Source organism: Myotis nattereri (genome assembly GCF_964212035.1).
Source record: "Myotis nattereri genome assembly, chromosome: 15".
Classification (NCBI taxonomy): domain Eukaryota; kingdom Metazoa; phylum Chordata; class Mammalia; order Chiroptera; family Vespertilionidae; genus Myotis; species Myotis nattereri.
In genome coordinates, this window is record NC_138090.1 from 41,671,877 (window position 1) to 41,699,854 (window position 27,978).

At 44.2% G+C, this 27,978-nt stretch overlaps 1 long non-coding RNA gene across 1 annotated transcript; it reads right to left on the reverse strand.

Moving 5' to 3' along the window:
* Positions 1–2,855: 2,855 nt before the first annotated feature.
* On the reverse strand, positions 2,856–26,438 carry LOC308531079. Its single transcript, XR_013996891.1, has 6 exons — positions 26,029–26,438; positions 22,608–22,851; positions 21,843–21,958; positions 6,341–6,374; positions 5,980–6,084; positions 2,856–3,335 (listed from the first exon to the last, which is right to left on the reverse strand). It is a non-coding gene; the product is annotated as an uncharacterized lncRNA (long non-coding RNA).
* Between the last annotated feature and the right edge of the window lie 1,540 nt (positions 26,439–27,978).

A 27,978-nucleotide genomic window follows, 5' to 3' on the forward strand; every position in this document is an offset into this window, starting at 1 on the left:
GACCCTCCCCTGAGACCTCCCCTAAGATTTCCACCTGAAAGAGAGACATGTGCTCAGGATAAAGGACCCAGTGTGCACTCTCCCTCCAAGGAGCATGCCCTTCCCATTCCCTGACAAGCATGTATCCCCCAACCTCTAAGGGACCCCATGAGACCTGCAACCAGGGGAGCAATGGGCAGCGGCAGCTTGTCCCCGGCTAACCCCCTGCACTTGTCTCCAAGGGCCCTTTTCTCTGACTTCTCAGAGTCAAAGCAGCCCAGCCTAGGCTTCTCTGTTGCTTCTTCTATGCCAGTGGTTCTCAACCTGTGGGTCGCGACCCTTTTGGCGGTTGAACGACCCTTTCACAAGGGTCGCCTAAGACCATCCTGCATATCAGATGTTTACATTACGATTCATAACAGTAGCAACATTACAGTTATGAAGTAGCAACGAAAATAATTTTATGGTTGGGTCACAACATGAGGAACTGTATTTAAAGGGCCAGAAGGTTGAGAACCACTGTCATCTATGCCCTTGTTTCACGGTCCTAAGTACATTTTTGCTGCCATCATGGGGTACAATACCTTTTGCTCAGTGCTGCGTAGTCCTTCCCATGCATATCCTCATCTCCCATCCCCTTTTCCTTAAATAAATTCCATTTTCTTTAATCACCATCTGAGATGGCCACTTAATTCTTTCAAAACTCAGAAAGGAAAATAACAGGCTAATATTAGCAAGTATGAACATCCTTCATGAACAGTAACACATTCAGCAATGAATAAAAACGATAATGTGCCCTGACCAGTTTGGCTCAGTGGATAGAGCGTCGGCCTGCGGACTGAAGGGTCCCGGGTTCAATTCTGGTCAAGGGCATGTACCTTGGTTGTGGGCACATTCCCAGTGGGAGGTGTGCAGGAGGCAGCTGATCAATGTTTCTCTCTCATCTATGTTTCTAACTCTTTATCCCTCTCCCTTCCTTTCTGTAAAAAAATCAATAAAATATATATTTTAAAAAAAACGATAATGTGCAGGAAATGTGGGTTTGTTTCAGAAACACCGTTTCACAATATAAAAGTCACTGTAATTCACAGCATTAAAGGTTTAAAGAAAAACCATGTACATTTTTCAAAAGACACTTTCAAGAAAAACTCCACCTAAAATTCAGCCTCTATTTATGTTAAGAACTTAATAAACCAGAAATAAAAGGAACTTCCTTAATCTGAAAACGAGTGTTTAAAAATTTGATAGTAAAGTGTGGACTGAAAGGGGCCACACACTAAACATAACAAGCTCAGGGGAGGCCTGGGTGGTGGCCTTGCAAACTCAGAGACCTGAAGTGACCACAAAGGATGGTGTGAAATTAAACCTTTTAACTAAAAGCAGTTTAAGGCAGCTAGTAATGTCCTAGGCTAGACTCTTACCTAGCAAGTCAATTTTGACTTTAACTGACCCTGAAACAGAAGGAAAAATCAGTGGCTGTTTTTTTTTTAATCCAGGCATTTCAATTGGAATTGTTTTCTGAGAGTCTGAGCAGTACATGTTCACTGTATAAATGAGAGCTGAAGTCATTCAACTCTGAAGATAAGAGGCATGTCCTCCTTCCAGCCCAAATCTCCGGTGTTCTTAATAACTAAGGATTTTTGTGGAGGTGTCAGAGGTCATTCCTCATGACATGCAGGAGCCCACAGTGATATTCCAACTCAACTGTAATTAAACTGACCAGCTCATGAGGCGGAGCACCCATGAGGCCACCTGGTGCCCCAAGCCCCTCTAGTTGTCTTAGACAGCTGGGAGAGAAATCAAGTCACATAAGAGGGTTGAATAAGACTCAAGGGGTAAGAGCTTCCTGGAGGTCAACCCATAAGCAGTAAGCACACTTTTTTAAAAAAATATATTTTATTGATTTTTTACAGAGAGGAAGGAAGAGGGATAGAGAGCCAGAAACACTGATGAGAGAAACATCGATCAGCTGCCTCCTGCACATCTCCTACTGGGGATATGCCCACAACCAAGGGGATATGCCCTTGACCGGAATCGAACCTGGGACCTTTCAGTCTGCAGGCCGACTGTGGTTGAGCATCAACCATGTTCTATAACATGGGAAATGTGTCTTGATTTGGAAATTAGAAGTTCCCAAGAAAAGCACAGATAAATTTTAAAAAATAATAATAATAATAAATTCTAGAGATTGTCTCTGAACTCTTCTGAAGCTCATAAATGCTTACACTTTATTCTTCCTTCTTCTATACCTCCTCCACTATATCCTTTGCTCTCAGAGCTTCCTTGTTCAGCCTTGCCCTTCCCCTCCCTTCTTCCTTCCCCTTCTGTCTCCTCCACTATCACTCTCTACTGACATAAAGGAATTCTAACAGCTCCCTTTGGAGAAAAGTTGACCTCAGATGCAACAGGATAAGAATGGGGTTGTTAGAAATACTAGGAGAGAAGGGGTCTCTTCTGACTCACCAGACCCCAACCCCATTGCCCAGGAATGGTCATGTGGGCGGGTGACTTCATATCCAGAGGGCAGATTTACCTTTTGTCTCAGCATCTCGGCCTTTTGGGAAAGGACTTACTCCACAGCTGGACAGGCAGCTTTCCCCCACACCCACAAAGAGCAAGAGCAAGTAATGAAAGCAACTCTGGGCCCACCAGGGAGAAATCAGGTGGAGAAAGGGCACTGGAGCCTGACTGGTGTTTTTATAAACTTAAACTTTCACAACCTTTTATAAACCTTTCTACAATTTGTACAAACCTCTTTTTATCTATTTAGAAATAACCATCATTAGAATCACTCAATTTCGATCCTTGTCCTGCAAAAATGTGTTTTTATTATACTTTATGCCTTCTATTCTTATAACTATACAATGTCTTTTTCCACTTAGTTTGAATTTTTAATTCTTCAAAATCTCAATTTCCAATGATAACCAAGAGTAAATAACTGTTAGGTGGCTCAGGAGGCGGCACAGAAAATAAGGAGAACCAAGCCGGTCAGAGAATAGGAAAGGAGAAAGTTTTATTCTGTGTCCCCGGGCGAAACCCACCAGCCCAAAGGTGGGGCCAGTGAATTCGCGCCAACAGAGAGGGGGGCGCTCTATTTTATACTGCGGTTGGGTGAGGGGCGGGGACATGAACTGAGGAAGTTCCCGCCGCAGCAGGTCAGCAGGGTATTCAGGAAGGAGTCAGTATCTGTGTCTGGCACGCTGATCTGTTAGAAATTCCAGGGAGGGTCCATTATCTCGTCACGCATCTGCATGTATCTGATCCTGGGCTCTCTCCAACCTAACAATAGCCAGTATTCCTTCGAATGATATTTATGAACACACTTTAAACATACTCTTACTTTCAAGAAAATGCACCTGCAATAAAGCACAAGACATTACATCAACAGTTCCAAATCCACTTTGTAGATCTTCTGTAATAAAAAGCTAAAAAGCAGGCAAACTTAAGACTTATCTAGCAATTAATGTTTTAGTATTTTATGTCATTTTAAAATATTTAGATGTTCAATAACTTTTATTATTTAACCCAGCAATGCTTCAAAGTTTTTTAGGTTACCAACGACTTTGGAAAACTGAGTCATATATAACCACTGAAAAGCTTTATTAAAAACCCTTCATTTCAGTTACATTTATTGTCTTAACAACTCTATGAGGTTTTAAAGCCAATTATTATCCAAGCCATTTCCCTGATAAATTTTGTAACAGGATTAGCATGACCGTGACAACTTTTTAGGAGACTGGAGAAAAGATGGGGTGGAGAGTGGGGGGTGGGGGAGAGCAGGCCCCGCAGCCTCTATCTCAAGACTGCAGCCTCCAGCCACTTGGAGTCGAAAGCACCACATTCTTTCCTTAGAGACAGGGCCGTATTCCTCCCTGTAGCTTCTGAAAGGCAGGGCTAAAAGTGAGACTCTGGGGCTGCAGTTGAGGGGTAGAGTGAAAGTGTAGCATTGAGGATGCACATTCCCCAGTGATCAAGCAAGTTTTGGAAGAAAAAGGCCTTGGTGAATGAGTAAGCAGCCCCCATGTCTACAAAAAATTTACTTGTCTTACCTGTCAGTTTGAGGGCCACCTTTGACTCCATCCCTTCAGTGGTGATGCTCTTAGTGGGGGCCGTCTGGAGCCTTGTCCTTTGTGTGGGTAGGTTTGTTAGGTCTGGTCAAATAATTGAATCGATACCCCCTCCCCTGGGAACTGACCTTTAGGCCACTTCACAATGGACATTCCCTCTTGCTTAGACCACATTCCACTTGCTAAGACCATTATCTCTCCCCTCCAGACTTTCCTAGGATCCAGACCACCCAGAGAATTCTCCTCCCAGAAAAAGTCCGCCTAGAGTCCTTTAAAATCTCTGACCCCCTGTCTCTGAGTGCTGGCTCCATTTGGGGGCTCAGCCCATCTGGTTTGCGGATGATCGTATAAATCCCTCACCATTATTGGCCTCGTGCGTTCCTCCTTCAGTGACCCTAACAGGTTCTGGTCCTGGGGACCGTCCAGAACCCCAGGACAGTCCCTCTGCCAGTGGCTGAACTTGTGGCAGAGGGGGCACGGCCCTTATACGGTGGCATATGGCTAAAAACCGAGCCGTTTGTTTCTATGCGATGGCTTTCTTGCTCTTTCCCTGCCCAGTCTGTTGTTAAAAAACACTGCCAGGCCCTGGCCGGTCTGGCTCAGTGGATAGAGCATCGGCCTGTGGACTGAAAGGTCCCAGGTTCGATTCCGGTCAAGGGCATGTACCTTGGTTGCGAACACATACCCAGTAGGGGTTGTGAAGGAGGCAGCAGATCGATGTTTCTCTCTCATCAATGTTTCTAACTATCCCTCTCCCTTCCTCTCTGTAAAAACATCAATAAAATATATATATTTTTAAAAACCACACTGCCAGTTATTTCTACCAATTGCTCAGTGGGGGTCTGGGGTCCTAAGGCTAGTTTTGGCGAACTTTTCCCTAATGCCTGAGGCTGTCTATTGGTTAAAATGTATCCCCGAAGTGCTGGGCCCTAACAGACCTGAACAATTCCTCTACTAGGCTTTTACTTACTGCTTTCCTTAGGGGTAATATTTTAGGGTTTAATTGATAATGAGCTCTGATCCTGATAGTGGCAGGACTGTTAAGTAGGTTTTTGCAGTTTTGCAAACAAGTGCCTGCAGTCTTGTAGCAAAGAAAGAGTTAAACAGGCAACTGCTCTGTGGAAGGGGGTGGGTGGGAAGCAGGCTGCTCTGCCTTACGGCTGCGAGAGGCAGGCCATTTGCTGCGACTGTGAGGCAAGTTCCCTTTAACTCATTTGAAATGGTGGCAACACACACTCTCTAAGTTTCCCCTAAATCCCTTGCTTGGTAACGGACTATAAGTATTAGCAAAACAAACTTAATCGGAGCACAGTGCTACAATTTAGAGGTTTGTTTACAGGCCAGAATTCCCTGTCCCCCAGTTGGTATGGGGGCTGAATGGTCAGCTGGGTCAAAGGAGGTTCATCAGGGAGGTTGAGAACAAAGACAGTGATAAGCAGTGCAGTCCTGAAGAGAGAAGGGCGACTGCGGAGGAGGAAGGAGGCCTGGACGTGGAGAATCTCTGACCATTGCCCCGTACGGGGCGGGGGGGGCGGGGGAGGGGGGGCGGGGGGGGAGGGGGGCAATAGTTGTCTCAGCTCATTATCATATTGGGGCCAAGCCAAGTTGCAGTAGAAAATGAGTCATTTGGGTCTGACATCAGCTGTGAGGTTAAGATGGTTAAGATTCCGTAAGAGGCAATCTGAAGGGGTGCTGGTTTCCCATAATGGGTTGGTGTGGTGGAGAGGGGAAAGGTGAGTAAGAAGTCTATCCCGGAGGTGAGAAGTCTGAAGGGAAGGCATCCCAACCTTAGTCTGAACTAAGCAACGGAGAGAAGAGGAAGGCTGACCTCTATGTAAGGCATCCCACTAACACAGGGTAGCCAGGGACCTCGTCCCCAAAGAGTGCGAGGACTTTGGTGAGGCAAAAGCCGGCAAATCAGAGGGTCTCTTACCAGAAATTCAAGTGACCAGTGTGGTCTGGAGAAGCCTGCAACCAGGAGTGGGGTCCCCACAGGCTCCCTTAGCTATCCGGGTTTCAGCACCAAAATGTTGTGTTCCTGCCGAAAGGAGCCAGGCCAAGAAAGGTTGTGAGTTTGAAAAATTTTATTTCATTCTCCCACAGAGAGCTGAGACCAGTGTGTCGGTGTCAGCACCAAGGGGGTGGTTAGGTTCTCTTACATAGGGTGAAACTGTGCAGTATTGGGCCAGGGTGTGGGTGCAGAGTCAGTCAAGCGGAGGGTAGGGCATGAGTTGGTCAAGGGAGTCAAGGGAGGAGAGTGCAGGGGTCGGTCAAGCAAGGGGGATTCATCTTACCTTGCTTCTGCAGGTGCCAGCCATCTGCTCCAAGCTATGGGGAAAAGTTTATAACAATATATATTTCAGAAAACATGTCCAAGCAGGACAGAGGAAGGGTAGTTCACCCTAACAGTAGATAATTGGCTTTATGAAACCAAAATCCTAGAACCTTTGAAATGCAAATATGTGGACTTCATCAAGAACTCTCATCTGGGCCATCTTTTTAAAACGCAATTTTTTGTTTCAGATAAAGATGCTACAAAGAAAGAGAATTACAGGCCAATATCCCTAATGATCATAGATGCTAAAATCCTCAACAAAATATTAGTAAACTGGATCCAGCAATACATTAAAATGACTATATACCATGACCAAGTGGGATTTATTCCAGGGATGCAAGGCTGGTACAATATTCACAAATCAATCAACGTGATACATCACATAAACAGATTGCATGACAAAAATCACATGATCATATCAATTGATGGAGAAAAAGCATCTGACAAAATCCAACACTCTTTTTAAAAAATTAAATCTTTATTGTTGAAAGTATTGTTAGGGGCTGTGCTAGGGTGAGGAACTCTGGCATGGAAGGGTTACAGAATGTTACAGAATGTGCTGGGAGGGGGGACTGACGTATGGAGGATTGTGTCAGGGTTAGGAACCATAGAAGAAAAATTGCTAGATTGTCTTAGAAAAACAATGTGTTATGATATGCTCCAGCCAGGTGTGACTCTGTTACCCCCCCTTTGTGCTTATGAACTTTCTGTGAACTTCTAAGGAACAGCTAATGGAATGCTTTGTATTTTTTTCTAACACTGTTTTGCTATAAAGGATCATACTGCACCCTTGATCTCTGCCACATGCTCCGAATCTCCCAGAGGGGGAGATAGGTGCTGTGGTCAGCTGGCCAGCTTAATAAAAGGCTCTGAAATTTAAATTCTGAGTCAGTGGTCTATCTCGTTGAGCCAACCCATAACATTTGGAGGCCCGCAGCGAGATACCCGGCAGGGAGGAGAGGGACCCCTTGTTTAGGGCAGGAGGCTCTCCCCCAGCAGGGAGGAGAGGGACCCCCTATTCAAGGCAGGAGGCTCTCCCCCACTTGTCGCAGGGCACTCAGCGAGATACCCCACACCTGTGGAGAACGACTACCAAGGAGGCCTCCACTCCACCCAAAACTTTCAATTCGGAAACCGGGCCACCTGGACTCTCGAGAGAGGTAAGGACCGGTCGTTAAACAGGAACTGGGACGTCCCACGGAAGGACCTATACGGAGGGCTGGACGCAGCGGTACTCCTGGTCCTGACCCACGGCCACGACGGTGGCCGGGGTCCCTGGTTCGTGCGGCTGTAGGCTGCACTGGGTTTGTCTGTCTGGTATTTGTTTGTCTTGGTGTTTATTGTCAAAAAGTTGTCTGCTTCTGTGTACACCCTGCTGCAATGTTTTTTGAACATTTTCAGGACTTCAAGGAGCGAGCTGCAGGTTCTGGGAAACCTTGGGTTGCATTTGGCTGGTTTGTTTTGTCTTTGTTCTTTGTTGTCTTTGTCTTTGTCAAATGGGACAGGGTCAGTCATCTTCGTCGACCCCCTACCAGTCAGGCCCACTCCGGGTTAGTGGAAGGGGAGCTTGATCACCTCCCGGGAAGCTATAGAGCTCCCTCAGGAATTGGGAAATTGTTAGGAATTGGGTGGATTGTTTAACCTCTGAGTGAATGTCTGGTGAAAGTGTGTGAGTGTGGAGGGAGGGGGCCTGCCCTCTCCTCTCCTTTGTGTGGCTCCACGACTTCGGTTACAGAGTCCGAGTGGGCCCCAACCTGCGGTTCCGCTATTCGTCATATGGCATAACGGTGACTCACCCCCATGTGGAGGTGACCAGGCCCGGGGTTTATACGGGTGCACCTTAGCTACGACGAATCTAAGCTCCCAAGGGACGCAGCCAGGCGGGCATCTGCGTGAGGATCTGTGAAAACAGGTCACCCCCTCCCTTGTCTGTCTCTCACCCCCAATCATCATGGGGTCGGGAAAAAGTTTGTTTGTTTGGGACTAGCCAAATTACTATAGAGAAGGGGGACTGGATACAGCTCCAGCCTGGGCTGATCTACTAAGAAAGTGTAAATCATTACTGGTCTGTGTAAAGTAAAAGCTACTTTGATTTATTCTGCTTTCTGTTGATGCGCTTGGCTGAACGTTTGGGCTGGCCCCTTTAAGAGTCTTCAAAGCCTCTTGCAGCTGCGAGAATTATTTTTTCTCAGAGTCTTTTGCTCACTGTTAAAGGGGAATCAGCCTACTTAGTTAATAAAGATTTCTGTCTATCAGTTGCTCTTACCTAGGTTGTAATTTACTATATTAAACTGAAGTTCTGGGGTAGATTTAAAAATTATAATGTTAGTGCTTTTGATTTACAGCGATTCTGTGAACAGGAGTGGCCCACTTTCCAGGAGGGGTGGCCGGATGCAGGGTCTTTTGATCTGACCACTGCCTGCCGGGCCCATTATGTCATATACGGCCGCCCAGGGCACCCTAATCAAATTCCTTATATTCAGGTTTGGGTTGACATATTGTCCACCCGGTGGATGAGGGCTTGCCTCCCGAGGAGAAAATTGGGACAGAGACAGACAATTCTTTTGGCTGGGCCCCAGAAGGGAAAGGCTCCCCCGGTCCTTCAGGGAGAGCAGGAAGAACCCATTAGCCGGCTGCCCTCTATAGTCCCCAGGCGCCGGATCTGGGTGAGCCCTGGACTCAGGCCCAGGCCACGCCACCAGCTCTTGACAGAGAGAGAGAGGGGAGAACCTGCAGGACCTTGTGACATCCGCCAGTCCTGCTGTTCCTATGTTGCCACTAGGGCAGGCTGGCCCTCTATAGATCTGGGGCCAGACAAGCAGCCCTCTGGTGATGCAAGGCAGATAAAGGCGCTATTCTCCAGCTCCAGACCAGATTGGGGAATGAATGATCAAAGAAGGGGGGCTGGATGCCTGAGCTGCCTGCAGTGGCCCTAAAAAAGAGAAGCAGCAGCAGCAGCGAGAAAGTACTTGGGCCTTTTGCTTGCAGGCTACAGCAGTTAAGCCAGAAGCCAGTGACTGGTACTAGCCTTCCTACAGCCCCAGAAATAGAGTAGCAAGCCTGAGATCTATGAAAACTGCAGATAGAGCAAGTAAAAGCTCCCTGCTTGCAAGTGTACTGAAAGGGTTTAGTACCTGTTGCTGCTGGAAGAGGAGGGGCTGATATCCCCTTCCAGCACACTCCCTTCAAAGAGGCCTGGTCGCTGCTCTGCCATAAAGGGGACTGGTGGGAAGACAAGGAAAGCAGGGCCCTGTAACTAATAAACAGAGTTAAGAAAAGAGCACTCTCTCTGGACCTGGGAGCCATCAGGACTTTGAAATTCTCCAAGAGAGGAGGAGTCTGACTCAGAGACTAGCTGAAACCTCGCTGGGTTAGGAGGACCGGAGGCTGCATATTGAACTTATAGACTGCAATTTGCTAGGCAGAGGTCCGAGCCCAGTTGTATAGCTGTTAAGCTACCTATGTACAGCAAAACAACTTTCTCCTGTGCCAGAATACATTTTAAGGAAATTGGACAAACTGTATTTATGGCTAGAAAGAAGAATTAGCCTATATGTAAACTGTCCTGAAAGAAGACTATCTAGGATGAACCCAAAAGGTAAAAGGTGTCTAGCTGCCGAGAGGGCAGTTGCCCAGGTGGGCAAAGAATACCCATTAAATTTTGGTCTCTACTGAGAGACAGTTGACAGTTAGCAACCTGTATACTGTCTTACAGCCTGTGCGACCATGCCCATGTCAGGGGTGGCACAAAACCTCAACTGTAGAAAACTGGGAAAGGCCTGTCTAGAACAGAGGGTGTTAATAAAGTGATGAATACTAGCCCTCTGTTATAGGAATTACAGACCCTGTGAGGTCCTGTGACATGTAAGACCCTGTAAGGAAATAAAGCTCCTTTAGTACAGATTAAAGGCTGTGTTTCCCTCCAGGCAACACAACTGGAACCCCTACAGTGACAGGGGAAAGGAGGCTCTCGATCAGTATCACCAGACTCTATTAGAGGGCATCCGAGCTGCTGCTTGGAGACCCACAAACCTCTCTAAGGTGACAGAGACAGTCCAGGGGCCTAACCCTGATGCCCCAGAAAGTCGGAGGGCTGTCAATGTTGCATTTGTTTCCCAGTCAGCCCCAAATATTAGGAAAAAATGACAGAAGTTAGAAAGCTTTAAAAGAAATCAATCTCTAAGTTGATTGAGGTGGCCCAGAAGGTTTTTAACAATTGGGAGGACCTGATGGCAAGTTTAAATACCCGAATGGCCAAGGTCCTCCTGGCCCTGAGCGAGGAGGGAGGCCCAAGAGGCCGGAGAGACAATAAGACAAAGAAAAGCCTCGCGGAAGAAAAAGAGTCCAACCAAGGCTTGGGAAAAATCAATGTGCATTTTGCAGAAAGGAAGGACATTGGAAAAGGGAGTGCCCTGAACGTGCAGGGGAACCGACTCCCTCCCATGCTGGTGGAGGAGGTGGATTGGAGTTGTCGGGGCTCAGCTGGCCCCCAGGAGCCCAGAATGACCCTGACAATGGGGGGCCAAAAGGTGGACTTCCTTGTGGAACTCATAGCACTCACTCAGGCCCTCTGGTGGGAAAGGGAAAAAGAGCAAACATTTCAGCTTCCTGAAAACAGCTGCCTTGAACCCTGCCACACTCCTCCCTGATGAGAAGGCAGAGGCCCCTTTGCATGACTGCGAGGAGACACTGACTACCCTCACTTCCCTCCGCGAGGACCTTGTGGACCAGCCCCTGCAGAATCCAGATGAGACCCTCTACACAGACGGGAGCAGCTTCGTAGAGGAAGGTACCCGGTATGCGGGGGCGGCAGTAGTGACATGAGGAGGAGCCAGGGGAGATCTAAGAAGCCCTGGTGAGCACCCTGGCACTGGCTCTGTCAGACCTACCAGGGACTCCAAGGATATATCTCCTCACACTGCCCTTACAGGAGGCCAAGGAAGTGGCTAAAAGACCAGTAGGGCCCCTAGAAGTTCTCGTAGCCCTGCCAGCACCAAGGCTCCCAGAGAAGCCTACTCATCTGCCAGAGGAGCAGTGGCTAGCTGAGAAAGTAAGGGCCCAGGAAGGAGAGGCTGCATGGCTAATTCTGCCAGACGGGAGGCCTATAGTGACAGAAGCCCTGGGGTGGACCATCGTTTCCCAGACCCACCAAAGCACCCACCTGGGGGGAACGAAGCTATAAGAACTACTAGGAAGAGAATTTTACATCCCAGGGCTCCAGAAAATATCCCAAGACTTGGCTAGAAGGTGTCAAGTGTGTGCCTGGGTGAATCAAGGGCCCCCTGTTGTGGCCGCACTGGGACAGCGATTCCGAGGTCAGAACCCCGGAGAACACTGGGAAGTGGACTTCACTGAGATACCAGGAGGACGAGGAGGATATAAGTACCTGCTGGTTTTCATTGATACCTTCTCTGGCTAGCCTGAGGCATACCCAACCAAGGCAGAGACAGCACAGGTAGTAGTTAGAAAACTCCTCATTAAAATTGTCCCCCGGTTTAGCCTGTCACTATATATGGGGTCCAACAATGGCCCGGCGTTTATCTCCAAAGTTACAATCCATAATTAAGGCCCTGAAAGTTACTTAGAAATTGCATTGTGTTTATAGACCACAGAGTTCTGGACAGGTAGAGAGGATAATTCGGATCTTAAAGAAAACATTAACTAAGTTAAAATTAGAGACTGGCGAAAACTGGGTAAGTCTCCTTCCTTTTGCCCTCCTCAGAGCTAGGTGTACTCCGTATATAAAAAAAACTCACCCCTTTTGAAATTATGTTTGGCAGGCCGCCACCTCTTCTTCCCCGCCTAAGGGAGGAAGAAATTGCCCGGCTGTCCACCCGAAATTTGCTTAAGTCCTTACAGGCTTTGCAGAGCAGCACCACGTCAGCACAACGGGTGGTGAGAGCCATACGGGAGGAGGACGTGCTGTGATCCAGTCCAACACAGCCTGCCTTCTCTCCGGGTGATCTCGTCTGGGTGATGCGCCACGACCTAGATGGGATGGACCCTACCAGGTGGTGCTGAGCACTCCAACCGCCATCAAAGTCGCAGGAAAGAGGCACTGGAAATTGTAACCCCGTCCTCCTCATGCCTCTCACCTGGTGAACTGACCAATGGGAAGGAGAAAGACATGGGAACTAAGACTCTATGTCAGCGGCCGAGCCAATTCTTCACCACCAAATGCCGGACTCTTCCCCAGTGGCTCGACCCCTACATTGCCAAATGCCTCCTCAATTTCATATCATAGAGGAGGGCACTGAATCAAAGATTTGATTCGGGCATAAGACCAGTAGGGAATGTGCTAGGGTGAGGAACTGTGGCATGGGAGGGTTACAGAATGTTACAGAATGTGCTGGGAGGGGGGACTGACGTATGGAGGATTGTGTCAGGGTTAGGAACCATAGAAGAAAAATTGCTAGATTGTCTTAGAAAAACAATGTGTTATGATATGCTCCAGCCAGGTGTGACTCTGTTTACCCCCCCTTTGTGCTTATGAACTTTCTGTGAACTTCTAAGGAACAGCTAATGGAATGCTTTGTATTTTTTTCTAACACTGTTTTGCTATAAAGGATCATACTGCACCCTTGATCTCTGCCACATGCTCCGAATCTCCCAGAGGGGGAGATAGGTGCTGTGGTCAGCTGGCCAGCTTAATAAAAGGCTCTTAAATTTAAATTCTGAGTCAGTGGTCTATCTCGTTGAGCCAACCCATAACAGGGCAAAAATAGAATATTGGGGACTAGCTATGGTTATGGGAGATATTAATCATGCTCTGTTCACCGTGATTGCCTTGTGTTAGTTAAAGTAAGGACATTCTGACCTGGCTGGGAGTTGTACATTCCCAGGAGTCAACCTTGGCCCTGGGAATCAACCATGGAACCACTCTCATTCAAGAACTGCCTATTACCATGGAAAGATTAACAACCTTGTTGCCCAAACAATGGAGTCCCACCCCAGCCTCCTACTCCCCATGCCTGTAATCCCTACTTTCTCATGTAATCCTTGTTATACCCTATAAGCAGCTGGCTTATGGGGGACTGCAGAGCAGATTTTTGTGGATGACCTGCTGCTCTCCCATACTGCTGGCAGTATTGGAATAAACACTCACATATGATTCTACCCTGTCTCTGCTTAATTGGCTCAAGTAGTGACAGGCAGCACGGACCCACTGATTGTCCGGTTACAGCATCACATACTAGAATGTCCCCTTTTTCCCCACTATTGACCCCTTCTAGCCATTGCCTTTGCCCCTACCTCAGGCCTTCACTACCCTATTGTCTGGGTCCATGGGTTATGCATATATACTATGTATATACACACATACAAGTCCTTTGGACAATCACTTCCCACGCATCCACCCTCCCCTGCCTTCCCTTGGAGATTTCAGTCTATTCTATGCTTCTTTGTCACTGGATCCATTTTGTACATCAGTTTATTTTGTCCATTTGATTTCACATATGAGTGAGATCATGTGATACTTGTATTTCTCTGACTGGCTTATTTGCTTAGTATAGTACTCTCAGGTCCCTCCATGCTGTCTCAAAGAATAAGAGATCCTTTTTCTCCTTTTTTTTTTTTTTTTTTATAATGCACACACACCAATGAAGGAAAGCAGTCTTCTGTCAAATGGAGAAGATTCTTAACTGGCTGATTTTGGGACCGACTTCAACTGGAAGACTTGCTCTGTTGCCTTCAGATGTTGGGTCTGTTTACCTAACACTCCTGCCAGCTTTTTAAATGAGTCTTCCTCCTCCCGGGCCTGCTTTTCTAATTCCTTATGATATACAAGCTGGCGCTGCAGGTAGTTCATGTTACTCTTCTGTTCATCCAGGTACGTTTCCAGGAAGTATACGACATGGATTCATTCTTGGCAGAAGCTATGGCCTTCAGGTCCAGCAGGGGCTTGCTTAACTTGTTCTCCAGCTTCAGGGCAGACTCTAGAGTTTAAATGCTGGTTCCCCAGTTGTCTCAGGGCTCTTAATCCCTGGAAGGCAGATTTTACTCATATCCTCTTAGATATCTTAGGATTTGTTTTCCATGTTCCCTCTTCATCTCAGCTTGGTCTTCAAAGAATGCAGCAAAACAAGGTTCTCCTGGGCCTTCCAAGGGATAACAGGCCACAAATAAATGAGCATCACTGATGTGCAGCTCATAAGATGCCACATGATTAATAGCAATGCTACACTCTTAAGAGAGGATGTGTAACCACATCCTAAAGACCCTTCAGTGAGCTCTCCTTTCTCAAAATGAACAGAGTTTTAGGAGGGATGGTTAAGTGTCTTATTTTCTGAAACTCTAAATCCTCCTTCCAGATTTTATTTCCCAGAAATACCCATGATTGTGGACAGCCTAGTTATTTTTATGGTTCCCTTATTCCTTTGCATTGATAATGACTCAGCTTCCATGTCTGACCAGTCAGTATTAATTGACTGATACGTGCAATTTAATCAGTCAAAGTGCTACAGGTCTAAGGTTCATTATCTGAAAAACTGGGAGTCATGTGTTTGGGAATTCAGATTAGTTTGCCTTTTAGAAGGACAGCATGGTGCATATATTGTATAATATTTAACAGTTCTACAGTGGGATCTAGGACAGCACCCGAAATGCAAACACCATCATATTTCTGCAGTGGAATAGAAGTGGGATTAATTAAGACTGTTTAAATAGTTTTACATAATTTCAGGTCAGACTTCATTGCTAAATTAATTATGTAAAATTAAGTCTTGGAGCTTTTTGGATTTTCAAATTGCAGAAAAGGCGTAATGCATATGTATCTGGCATAGAATAGACCCAATAGAAACTCAATAAATGTTATTAATAGGCTCATCAAAAAAAAAAAAAAAGAGGATGTGCTTGGCTGCCATCTCAGCTTTAGAGAAAATCAGGCATAAACAGTGTTCAAGATCCTTCTCTTTTTTTTTTTTACTGCTGCGTAGTATTCCATGGTATAAATATACCACCATATTTTTATTCACTCATCTACTGATTGGCACTTGGGGTGTTTCCAGATCTTAGCTATTGTAAATTGTGCTGCTATGAACATAGGGGGCAACAGCCTTTTTTGATAAAAGCTCTCAGCAAAGAGGGATCAGACCTCAACATAATAAAAGCCACATATGACAAACCTACGGCCAACATCAAACACAATGGGCAAAAACTAAAAACATTTCCCCTAAGAACAGGAACAAGACAGGGATGCCCACTTTCACCACTCTTGTTCAACATAGTACTGGAAGTCCTAGCCATAGTGATCAGACAAAAAGGAAAAAAAGAAGGCATCCAAATTGGAAAGGAGGAAGTAAAATTCTCATTATTCACATATGCCATGATACTGTACATAGAAAACCCTAAAGATTCCATCAAAAAACTACTAGATTTAATAAATGAATTCAGCAATGTAGCAGGATACAAAATTAACATCCAGAAATCCATGGTATTTTTATATACCAATAATGAATTCTCAGAAAGAGAAATTTTTAAAAAATCCTATTAACCATTGCAACAAAAAAATTAAGACTCGGGAATAAACTTAACCAAGGAGCTAAATGGGACACTTGGAACACTATAGGATGTTGAAAAAAGAGATAGAAGAAGATATAAACAAGTGGAAGAATATACTGTGTTCATGGATTGGTAGAATCAACATCATTAAAATGTCCATACTACCAAAAACAATTTATAGATTCGATGCAATCCCTATTAACATACCAACAGCATATTTTACAGATATAGAACAAACATTCCAAAAATTTATATGAAGCCACACACACACACACACACAAAGCTTCAGCAATCTTGAGGAAAAAAACAAAGTTGGAGGAATCACAATACCAGATATCAAGTTATACTACAAAGCCACAGTATTCAAAACAGCCTGGTACTGGCACAAGAACAGGTATATAGATCAATGGAACAGAATAGAGACTCTGAAATCGACCAAAGTTGTTACAGTTAATTAATATTTAACAAAGGAGGCAAGAGTATACATTGGATTAGAGACAGTCTCTTCAATAAATGGTGTTGGGAAAATTGGATAGATACATGCAAAAAAAAAAAAATGAAACTAGACCATCAACTTACACCAACACAAGAATAAACTCAAAATGGATTTTTTTAAAAAACTTAAATGTAAGCCGTGAAACAATAAAAATCCTAAAAGAAATCATAGGCAGCAAAATCTCAGACATCTTTTGTAGCAATACAGATACATCTCCTAGGGGCAAAGGAAACTAAAGAGAAAATAAACAAATGGGACTATATCAAAATAAAAAGCTTCTAAACAGCAAAAGAAACCATCAACAAAATGAAAAGGGAGCCCACTGCATGGGAGAACATATTTGCCAGTGATTCACCCAATAAGGGGCTACTTTCCAAAATATATAGGGAACTCATACAACTTAACAAAAGGAAGACAAACAATTCAATTAAAAAATGGGCAAAGGATCTAAATAGACACTCCTCCAAAGTGTATGTACAGAAGGCCAAGAGACATATGAAAAAATGCTCAAAGTCACCAATCAGCAGAGAGATGCAAATTAAAATGACAATGAGGTATTACCTCATATTTGTTAGAATCGCTACCATCAACAAAGGACAAGTGTTGGTGAGGCTGTGGAGGAAAGGGAAACCTAGTACGGCAGGGGGGGGAATGCAGACTGGTACAGCCATTATGGAAAACAGCATGGAGTTTCCTCAAAAAATTAAAAATGGAACTCCCATTTGACCCAGTGATCCTACTCCTAGGAATGTATCCTAAAAATCCTGAAACACCAATCAGAAAGAATATATGCACCCCTATATTTATAGCAATGAAATTTACAATAGCTAAGATTTGGAAACAGCTCAAGTGCCCTCAGTAAAAAAGCTGTGGTACATTTACACAATGGAATACTACGCAGCTGTAAGAAAGAACTCCTACCATTTGCAACAGCATGGATGGACCTGGAGAGTATTAATTAAGCTAACTCAGTGGTCGGCAAACTCATTAGTCAACAGAGCCAAATATCAACAGTACAACGATTGAAATTTCTTTTGAGAGTCAAATTTTTTAAACTTAAACTATATAGGTAGGTACATTGTTATTAACTTAAGTAGGGTACTCCTAAGCTGGCCTTTGCTAAAAACATTCTCAATCTGATTGAGGTACGTTCGCTGAGGTCAACCCCTTCCAACTCTCCCATCCACACTCGTCTTGTATACTTGTTTCATCTATCTCCTTTCGTTCATCCTCTCTATATATCCAAACCATCTCAACATACAGGGCACCTAAAAAAATGTTTCATTTTATAATAATAAAGCCACCATCACAAAATAATTACAATTCTTAAATTGATGACAAAAAATACCTGTAGGATTTGCAGCTGGTTGGAAAAATACAGGTAACTTTATGCTTCGAGTAGGTACTTTTGTCACCTGCACGCGAATTGCGGATGCGACTAGCACTAACCACTGCACATGAGACTGCTGACTGACTGGCTCACTCAACTTGTGCATGAATCGTGCGCGTGTGCACCTCCCCTGTGCCCTGTCTCCCGTCGCCTGACCAACCAACCGACCGACCGACACCCCCCACTTCTTCTAAAGCCATTTCTTCAAAATAGACCCGCCCAGGCCAAAAACCAACTTCTGCGCATGGGCCACAAGTTTCAATTGCACTGTACGTGCGTGCCCGCACGTGGTATTTTGTGGAAGAGCCACACTCAAGGGGCCAAAGAGCCGCATGTGGCTCACGAGCCGTGGTTTGCCGACCACTGAGGTAAATGAAATAAGCCAGTCAGAGAAAGACAAGTATCACATGATCTCACTCATATGTGGAATCTAATGAACAAAATAAACTGATGAACAAAACAGATCCAGAGACATAGAAGCATGGAACAGACTGTTGAATCACAGAGGGAAGATGAGAGAGGCTAGTTGGGTGGGAAGAGATCGACCAAAGAACTTGTATGCATATATGCATAACCCATGGACACAGACAACAGGGTAGTGAAGGCCTGGGGTAGGGCCTAGAAGAGGTCAATGGGGAAAAAGGGGACATATGTAATACTTTTAACAATAAAGAATTTTTTTAAATAATAAAATAAAATGCAAATTTTTGGAAAGGCATTCTTATCAAAAGAAAAAAAAGACAGCCATCTAAGGAAATAATTTTAACTTATTTCAGCTATTCTTTTCTAAATTAGTAAATTTAATCATTATTTAATATCTAGATATTTTGAAATAACATGGGATACTAAGACAGTGATTGCTAAACAAGTCTTGAGTTCACCTGCTTTTGGCTTTTGCAGAGGGGCTAGAAACCTATGTTTATAAAGGTTATAAAATTTGTTCATAAAAGTCCATCTAGGGAATACTAGTTTCTTACTTTTTGGTTATCATTGGAAATTGAGGTTTCTAAAAATTAGAAATTCTAATTAAGTTGGAAAGAAATTATATGGTTTGGGTAATAGAAGGCCTCATGAGGTATGGAGATTCATTTTTTAAAGAAAAGGAAGAAAGTGAGTTGTTCTAAGGATAGTTATTTCAGAATGGATAAGGTTTGTGAAAATTGTAGAAAAGTTTGTAAAAGGTTGTGAAGGTTATAAAAGTTTGTGACAGTTTTAAGTTTATACAGAAAAAAAAAACCCAGCCTGGTTCTCTCCTGTTGCTTAATTCCTCAAGTGGCAGGCAGATAGACAGACATGAGAAGAGCAAGGACCAGGTCAGACAGTCACCCGGGCAGAAAGCCCCGGTGCCTAGCAAAGGACAATTGTAGGGTGGGACCTCCTCCCCAGGGTGACCTTTCTTCCCCCAGCGTGTTGCTGGTCATGTGGTTGCATCTCCTGATCTCTCTTCCCTAGAGGCCTCAGTTGTATTTCAGCCCCCGGCCCAGCGAAGTAGCAAAACCAGACATGCAAAGCTGCGGCTGCGTCAGGACCAGCTGCACTGAATAATGACCCCCTGCCCTGGCGCAGGGCCAATCAATCAGTGGAGACTTAGACCCTGAAAGGGTCTGGAAAACTGCTGAATATTCTGGAAAGCTGCTGAATATTCTGGAAAGCTGCTGAGTATTCTATTGAGATCTTCCCCTGGGACCCCCCCTTAAAATCACCCTTAAAACCCTTAGGATGGAGGACCCAGCAAGCTCTCCCTCCTGAGAGCAGGCCCAAGCCTCTGCTTCCTCATTCCTCTCCCACTCCCCCCAGGCACATCACCTTTACCTTCCTCACTGCTAAATTCCAAGGGCCCTTCCTTTGCCACTATAACTTGTCTCCTGAGCCTGTTTCTTCTACGAATTCCTTTTTCCACCTCTGTGATTTTATAAATGAATGTTCTCTTATAGTTTGAGTCTTGACTCTGAATTCTTTCCTAGCTAAATTCAAGTACTGAGGTTGCTGAACCCAGGTCTGGTCAGACCCCACTGGACTAACACCTGGTGCCTCTCCAGCCACACCCAACACTTACTAGTAAATTGGAGCCAAGACTTTCCTTGTTTCCACCACTCTCTTGCATTCACAGCCCTTGAGGCTTTTTTTATCGAGAGTCTCAACAGATCTTCATGCTTGGTAATTAGGATCTTCCCACCCCTTTTCCAGTCTTGTTAAGAATTATCAAGGAAAAAAGAATTATCAAGGGCAAATGGAAAAAAAATCTTGCGTTTACTCTGCAAAAATTAGTAATTTGAATTATGTGTATAGTCTGTATGTGATATGGTCTATATTATATGTGGTATGTTTTCTGCCTCAATGGCATTATTCTAGGGTATGATATTTTATTGGCCTAAAGAGATTAAATATATGGGTCAAGCAGGATTCTGTGGTCTGAACAAAATATTTAATAGTAAAACTGGTTTAAATTTGATTATTGTCTTTTAGAGTTATTACCATAAAATATGTGTTTGTTTTACCTAGACTTACAAAGAGTTTATGATATAATCTTTTGGTTAAGTATATTTGACAACCTTCCCAAAGTTTAAACTTTAAGACCTTTTTACTTTTTTTATATATTTTATTGATTTTTTACAGAGAGGAAGGGAGAGGGATAGAGAGTTAGAAACATCGATGAGAGAGAAACATCGATCAGTTGCCTCCTGCACACCCCCTACTGGGGATATGCCTGCAACCAAGGTACATGCCCTTGACCGGAATCGAACCTGGGACCCTTCAGTCCACTGAGGCAAACCAGTTAGGCCCTAACCGACTTCTGCGCATGGGCCACAAAGTTTCAATCGCACTGTATGTGCGTGCCCGCACGTGGTATTTTGTGGAAGAGCCACACTCAAGGGGACAAAGAGCCGCATGTGGCTCGCCAGCTGCAGTTTGCCGACCACTGGGTTAGGGCAAGACCTTTTTAAATGAGAGTTTGATGGGGCTGGAAATAGAATATTGGGGACCAGCTATAATTGTAAGAAATGTTAATCATGCTCTGTTAACCGTGATTGCTTTGTTCTGATTAACGAAGGCACATTCTAATCTGGCTGGGAGTTGCACGTGGGACCTGGGAGCTCACCTGGAAATGTAATCCATTGTCCTCCTTGGAGAGCTGCCCATTGGCATGGAAAGATTAACAATTTTATTGCAGAAATAAGAGCCCTCAGCCCTTTGCCTATTGCCATCCCTTTGAAGACCCCCAGCCCTTTGCATACCCACAGGCCTTTGCAAATCTCCAGCCCTCGTTACCTGTAAACTGCCATTTGACATATCCTTTTGCCTACTTCCCCATGTAATCTTTGTCCTTCTACCCAATAGAAGCATCTGACTTATGGTGGGGGGCAGGGCAGATTTTTGTGGATGACCTGCTACTCTCCCATACTGTCAGCATTATTAAAATAAACGCCGTATATGATTCAACCCTGTCTCTGCTGAATTGGCTCAAGTAGTGACAGGCAGCCTGGACCCACTGATTGTCCAGTTCACATATTCTGGCAACTAGGAAGGGATGTAAGAGAGGTACTCCTCTGGGCTGAGTACCGGGGATCCCACTTTCGGGTTCCTGGGGCTGAGGCCTGGGCTCTTACTTGCAGTGCTACCGGGAATTTTCCTGTTTTGAGTCCCAGCCGCAGCCTCAGCAATCCCCTTCATCTCACTTAAGACCTAAGTCGAATCAAGCATTTTTGTATGACAGGAGGAGAAATCGAGTGTGTTTGTATGGCATGAGAAGCACTTGCTGCCTCTCCTCTGAGCTTACAGCATGCATTTCCTGGGTGAGCCTGATCAGGTCCAGGTGGCAAGAGGCCTCCAGCGCTCCTGAGCCCTTAGTCAGACCCACTCTGGGACCAGAGACATTGCTCTGCCTCAGTGGCTTTTACGTAAACGCAGGGCATTCTGAGGCTGCTGAGTTTGCGAGGCTGCCACACAGGCCTTTCCTGCGCTAATCACATTAGCATGTAGCCCCTTTTTATGCACACATCCCCCTTTTGGTGATTTTTCATCCACACATCCCCCTTTTGGTCATAAATCAATCTAAAGGATGTATTGATAACCAACCTTTTGTTTGGATAACGGGTCCGTGGTGCGAGGATGGCTCATGCCTAGGAAGTCTCAGTGTCATTGTTTGTCTTGCTGAATAGGATGGACCACTAGGGATGGTGCAAGACCATAACCTGAGATGGCATTGAAGATCGAATTATTATCATTCAAAATAAAAAAGCAGGTGAATGGGAGACAGTCATACCCTATATGTCCTTGTTAAAAAAATATTCTGGGTCATTTCTAATTTTTGAGCCACCATGATCTGAGTCTTTTTGCTGCTTGTCTTACATTTTGTTTTTCTGCATCTAGTATGACATTTACATACCAGGAACAAAAGCAACAATATTAAACCAGTTATACTGATTTGGAAAATATCTAATACTAGACAGGAAAGTTCTGAGGGAAATAAGCATCCCAGCCAACCGAAACCCCTTTACATGTATTATCACAATTTTTTATTAATTTAATTATATGTTTTCCTTTTTATCCACTGTCACTTGTACCTTATGATATGTTTGGCCAGATGAATTAAGATTCTCTACGATTTCATTATCATAACTGATAATCAGAATGTCATTGACTAGTAGGTGGAAAGATTAGCAGGTACCCAAGTTAAATTTTTCATATCTAATGGCTGGGGCCTGAAGAGACAGTTATTATTTCCAGTAGGAAACCATAAGTAGGATAATAACAATATAAAAATCGTTTTATATACATTCAATCAATAACAATGAGGTGATGTAAGAATAAGGTTTGAGCAGCATCAGTCCTTGAGCACACAGGCCTTGTTGACGTCTTAGGATAGCTGTCTGCCTCCATGGCCGGCAACTTCTCATCCTTGAGATGAAGGCAAGTGTCAGAGACAGGGCAGATGTCCATTTGTGATTAGGTTCCTGGTGAGGTAAGGTCCCTTTTAACACCGTTGGAGAGAGTCTTGAATTGATGTCTTTTCCAATGGACAAAAATCTCCTGGTTGTAAGTTGTGGTCTTTGAAGTCTTTATCTCCTGGGAGTACTATCAGTTCCTATGATAATGCAAAATGTCTGCTTTTTAGTTTTCCTTCTATTTGGAAAACAAACAGATTTAAAAATCAGCAATATATTAAACAGAGTAATAAGAACAATCATCATCCTCAGTTCATGTAGTCCCATAACCAGTTTTGTTTATCCTGATTATTTGCCTGTATTTTCATAAATTCAGTTATTCCTTGGAGTTCCATAAATCTTCTTCAGATCAAAGATATGACCTGCTTAGAAGCCTGCAATTTAGAGTAAGTCAGAGTCCTTTACATGGATTTTTCTAAAGATGTACATACCTGCAACTGCACCAGAGTAAAACAATGACTGCCTGTAGATGACAAAAGTGGCATGGTGATGAGAGTGGGGAAGGACATGTAATGAGAGAAGAGCCACAGTTATCTAATAATCATTCACCTCACTACCTATAGATAAGAAGTTTTCTTACAGGCCCTGGGAAACTGGAGGGTGAAACAGGCCTGTAAAAGATGAGACATCTCAGAGTCCAGATGGGTTCATTACTCAGAAAAGAAATACATATTGAGAACAGACCAAGGACAGGACACGCTTTGATTTGGTTGCTGCACCTGGACCCTGACCCCCTCCGGGGGGTTTTCCCAGGATTGCTGACCGGACCCCGTCCGGGGGTTTTTCCCAGGATTGCTGACCGGTCCCAGAACAGGCTGAGCTGTTTGTAACGTCATAGAAGATTAGCCACCTTGTTATCAGACTTTGAGCTCCTGAAGGCCAGACTGCAGACTCCACCCTCCCCTTCGCAACTGCATGTAGCTATCTTCTCCCTCTTGTGTATATAACCAGCCAAATGGCAAGGGGGGTCAGAGCAGATTTTTGTGGGTGACCTGCTGCTCTCCCTTACTGCTAGCAGTATTGGAATAAAAGCTCATACATGATTCAACCCTGTCTCCGCTTAATTGGCTCAAGTGGTGACAGGCAGCCTGGACCTGTTGGTTGTCTGGTTACAGTTATAGATTTGATTATAAAGCAATTGATTTTTTTAAAAAACTTTGCTTTTCTATAATATATAACATTATAAGACAATAATGTCTTGGTAAATAATAATTACTGTAAAAAAGTTATAGATAATAATATAAAGTCTATATGTATTTAGATATAATACACAATTTCAACATACAAAGAACAAATAATATGTAAGATTTTAAAACATTGTACATGGTTTATTGGAAGTGTGCATTGAGCATTGGAAATAATTCATAAACTCCCAATGTGTGGACCTCAAATATCTGAATATCCCTCCCCCATGCCCCAACAGGGAATCATCATTCTTGGCTTGTCTGATGTCACTGACTGGACACCTACTACCCCTGAGAGTTTCCTGTTTGAACTTGCTCTGAATCTTTGCAAGTTCCTTTCTAGAGCAGACTGAAATTTCTAGAACATACATTTCAATAAAATATATGTATACAAATAGAACACACTTATTGTTAGAAGACCCCCAGAAGTTAGACTCCCCAGAGCAAGGACAATGGGCCAGGTACAGAAACTCACCAGGGCAAAAAGCTCCAGATGCCTAGAAAGGGGCAAAGCTGGAAAAACAAGAACCTCACTCCCAGGGTAACCTTTCCTCCCCTAGGTATCAATGGTCAGGCAGTTTAGAACCTCTGACCTTTTCCTCCCTAAAGATAACATCTAGGCTTCAGTTGTATTTCAGCTCCAGGCCCAGAAACCAGACAAGTGGCCTATGGCTGCCTCAGGACCAGCTTTTACTTCCCAAGTCACTCAATGGGGTTCGTCAGCCTTGGGTACCACAGACAAACTCCACTCAGCATCTTAACCAAACACTGATTGTAATTCATGATTTGGCACGTGCTAGGGATATTTTCCCCTACATTCCTTCTTAGCAGGAGACAGAGTTCTACACAAAACATGGATGATCAACATGGATGGGGACCCTGGGACGTGCTTCTCATCACTCCAACTGCTCTGAAGCTGGCAGGGGTAAAGCCCTTGATGTATATCACACCAGAGTAGGATGGGCACCAGAGGGGGAAGAAGAAGGAGTGATTAAACCCAAGAATACCTCAAGGAGGAACCTAGGTGGAGCAGACCGTTACATCTTGCCTAGTAGGAGTTGAGACACCTATTGCTAATATACAACTCATTCTATTCATTTTGGGAAGAAAGTTACATATGGGGAGCTTTATGCGTTGGGACCCACTGCCCGGGAAAAGGATGCAAGAATGTTTTTTCTAAAGGTTGTTGCAGTAGCTCCCTATGGCGAATGTCTGACTTGCACTGGGTGTTCTAGTTATTGTCTTTCAGTATCTAATAACTACAAGATAAGTCGTTCTGATAATTTCAGCCTCTCTTATACTAAACTGCAGGCTGATAGGTTTCTGATTTGTGGGGTAACTGTTTAATTATATATCCTTGCCAACAGCACCAGGGTGCCTTGTTCCTTAGGATGACTGGCAGAAGAAAGAGACTCAATTAAGAATAATTATTAACAAATACAAAGAGGAGGGAAATGTTAGAACTGTAGGGTAATATAATCCCTCATGACCATTTGTAAGCTTCCCGCCCCAAGAGAACAAAAAAGACCAGAAAAAAAGAGTTGCTGGACACCAGGAGTCAGACCATGTAAGGAACTGAAACTGTCCTAAAAATACACCTGGTTGCACATCCACATTCCATCCGCCTTCCAAGCCCCTCGGTTTCTCTCCCGGCGGCTGTCCAAAACAACCGGAAGGGCTCTGGACGCTGACTGACCAAGCCTTATGGGTGCTCCACCAGAAGAGCCTGTTAGTTTAATTACAGTTGAGTTGGGATTTGCCTATGGGGCTCCTGCAGATCATAAGGAGTGACCTCTGACACTTTCACAAAGATTCTTAGTGAAATCTCACCTACGAACACTCGAGATTCAAGATTCAGGCCAAAGGGAGGGTGTGCCCCTATATCTTAGGAGCTAAAAGAGTTCAGCTCTCATTTATACAGTAGAGGTTTTTGCTCGGACTCTCAGAAAGCATTTCCAATTGAAAAGCCAGAGTTAAAACCCAGCCACCCATTTTTCCTCCTGTCTAGCCTTAACCTGGGTTCTGTCAACCCGTAAACTTAGTTCCACCTCAAGGATTTAAAAATACATCTCAAATAAAGTCAGACCCTCTACCACAAGCAAGGGAAGGTCCTTGATCCAAAAGACGACTCACCCTAGTTTACCCAATGGACAGGAGTCAGAGGGCTCAGCAGGCCCTTTGCTGGATCCTGGCACCAGGTCCAGTCTGCAGGGTGGTCCTGGGTGAGCTTCTTTGGAACCCTGCTGCACTACACCAAGTCATGTTAACGTAAGAATCATTCAAACCTGTGAAGAATGTTTGTGAGTTTATTTGAGCCAAACTGTCAACAAATACCTAGAAGCAAATTCTCAATGAATTAAGATAATGCTCCAGAGAATGGCAGTTTCACACCCAGTTTTATACATTACAATCAAAAAAGGATGTGTAAGTGGGTTACATGAAATCCATTGGTGATAGATTAAGGAGGTGGGAGAAAGCAAAGCGGGGAAACCTGTAGGATCGAATAAAGAGTAAAATTATAGACACATACATCTTTTTTACTTAGGTGGGTGCAGGATAGTTATTAATTCAATAACAATTAGGGGATTTATTGTCTCCATAGAGTGGTCCCGGTGCTTTGAGGGGTCTGGAAAAAGGAAATTTGCTTTTACATTACAATGATATGTTATCATAGATGGAAAAAGACAATAGGCAGGTTCAGTTAAGGTAAAGACTGACCTTTGTTAGGGAAGATACTGACCTAGGACATGACTACCCACCATAAACTGCTTTTTAGTTTTAAAAGTTTTTATTTCAGACCACCCTTTGTGGTTAGTTTAGGCCTCTGAGTTTGCGACGCCACCACACAGGCCTTCCCTGAGCTAGTCAGGTTAACATGTGGCCCCTTTGCGTCCACAATTGGAAAACTCTACAATGAAAATCTCCATTCTCCCCAGATAATCTATAGAATTATGTGCTTTCAGATTGAATTCTAGTCATTTTCTTTAACTTGACAAGCCATTTCCAAAATTAAACAGTTTAGCAAAGGACCCTGAAGAAGAGTCTCAAAGTAGTAACTGTCATACTAGCTGTCAAGATATATCCTAACTGTCCCAGCCGGTGGCTCAGTTGATTGGAGTGTCACCCAGTACACCAAAAGGTTGCGGATTCAATTTACAGCCAGGGCACATACCTCAGTTCAGTTGCAGGTTCCATCTCTGGTTGCCACACATAGAGGCGGCAACCCATTGATGTTGCTCACATTTATGTTTCTCTCTCTCTCTCTCTCTCTCTCTCTCTCTCTCTCTCTCTCTCTCTCTCCAATAAGTGTATCCTTGAGTGAGCATTTTTTTAAAAAGATGGTTCTGCCCAGGCTGGTATTGCTCGGCAGTTAGTGTCAGCCCAGGCACCAAAGGTCATGGGTTTGATTCCTACTGAAGGGCACGGACCTGGGTTGAGGGTTTGTTCCCAGCCCCTGGTCAGGGCATGTGCTGGAGGCAACCAGTCGATGTGTTGCTTACACATCTCTCTCTCTCACTCTCTTCCTCTCTCTCTCTCCCTCTTCCTCTCTCTCTCTCTCTCTCTCTTCCCCATCTCTCCCTCGCTTCCACTCTCTCTCTAAAAAACAATGAAAAAATATCCTCAGGTGAGGATTAAACCCAAAAAGAGAGAGAGAGAAGATGGGTTGTCACTGCACTATTTAAGACAGAGTACAAAGGGGACACTGAAGGACTGTAGAAAATTGAGAGCTACCCGCTTCCCCACACACAGAAACTTTATAACAGAGATAGAATTACAGATAAATTTGGAAAGGGAAACACTTCATAAATGATTCTGGAAAAATTGGCCACACACACAAGTGCATACAGGAAATTAGATAGAAAAAGCACTAATTTAAGGCTAAAGAGATAAATTCTACTAGATTAAAATTAACATCTATTTGGGAAAGGGCAATGTAAAAAAGTAAAAACTACAAGCCACAAATGGGGAAAAGAGATCTGCAGCACGTATAGTAACAAAGAATTGTATCCAGAATATGTGAAGGAGTCCTACAAAGCAATAAGATAAAGACCACGCGGTAGAAAGCTGAAGATGTCGCACCCC